The 1,030-nt window shown below is 51.0% G+C and overlaps 1 protein-coding gene across 1 annotated transcript in view; it reads right to left on the minus strand.

Moving 5' to 3' along the window:
* CHP2 (calcineurin like EF-hand protein 2) overlaps positions 1-1,030 on the minus strand; it is a 4,139-nt gene that overhangs the window by 2,689 nt on the left and 420 nt on the right. The gene's annotated exons all lie outside the window — the stretch shown is intronic.

Genomic DNA, 1,030 nt, shown 5'->3' on the forward strand with positions numbered 1-1,030 from the left:
GACCTCCCCCCGGCCCCCCCTCCCCCCAGTGTCTTATGCCCATTCGTTATGCTTATATGCATGCATACAAGTCCTTTAGTTGATCTCTTACCCGCCCCCCAGCCCGCCAACCCTCCCTGGACTACCCACTGTAGTTTAACAGTCTGTTCAATGTTGCTCTGCCACTGTATCTATTTTTGTTCATCAGTTTATAATGGTCTTAATTATCCATAAATGAGATCATGTGGTATTTTGCTTTCATTGACTGGCTTATTTCACTTAATATAATGCTCTCGAGTTCCATCCATGCTGTTGCAAATGGCAAGATTTTATTCTTTTCTATGGCTGAGTAATAGTCCATTATGTATATGTACCACATCTTCTTTATCTAATCATCTATTGATGTGCACATGGGTTGCTCTCATATCTTGGCTCTTGTAAATAATGCTGCAGTGAACATAGGGGTACATATATCTTTGAAATAGTGTTTTAGATTTCTTTGGATATATACCCAGATGTGGAATTGCTGGGTCATAAAATAGTTCTATTTTTAACTTTTTTGGCGCCGGTGGGCGCTGGGGTCAGTGGAAGGCGCTGCATTTGGGCCCTTGGACTGACACGCAGCTGTGCGACTTGGTGCATCTCTTTGGCTCGGTCCACATACGTTGCTTTTGTTTCATGGAGTCAACGCTTTCCAATCAGGAGGCTGAACAAACCAGATCCCAGCTTCTCCCAGACCCGAAGCCTGACACCCCAGGCCCTCGCTGCTGCCCGGCGCCCCTGGGGGCAGCTGGGAGCGCTGTCCTGGTGCTTCAGTCCCCACCCAGCCCGGCCACGCCCTCTGAGCCCCCGGGGGCGCTAGAAGCCCCAGACTGGGACTGACTCAGACCTCTGGCCAGCCTCAGAGATGATGGGAATCCACACACTCGCTGTGATGTGTGCAAGAACGCGTGACAGCAACAGCCCGGGCTCTCAGGTTCCCAGCGCGCTGCTTGTGCCAGGCGCTCTGCGCAGCGCTCGATTGCGTTAGCTCACACACTCCCCAGCACCT

Source organism: Myotis davidii, unplaced genomic scaffold, assembly GCF_000327345.1.
Source record: "Myotis davidii unplaced genomic scaffold, ASM32734v1 scaffold150, whole genome shotgun sequence".
Lineage (NCBI taxonomy): Eukaryota > Metazoa > Chordata > Mammalia > Chiroptera > Vespertilionidae > Myotis > Myotis davidii.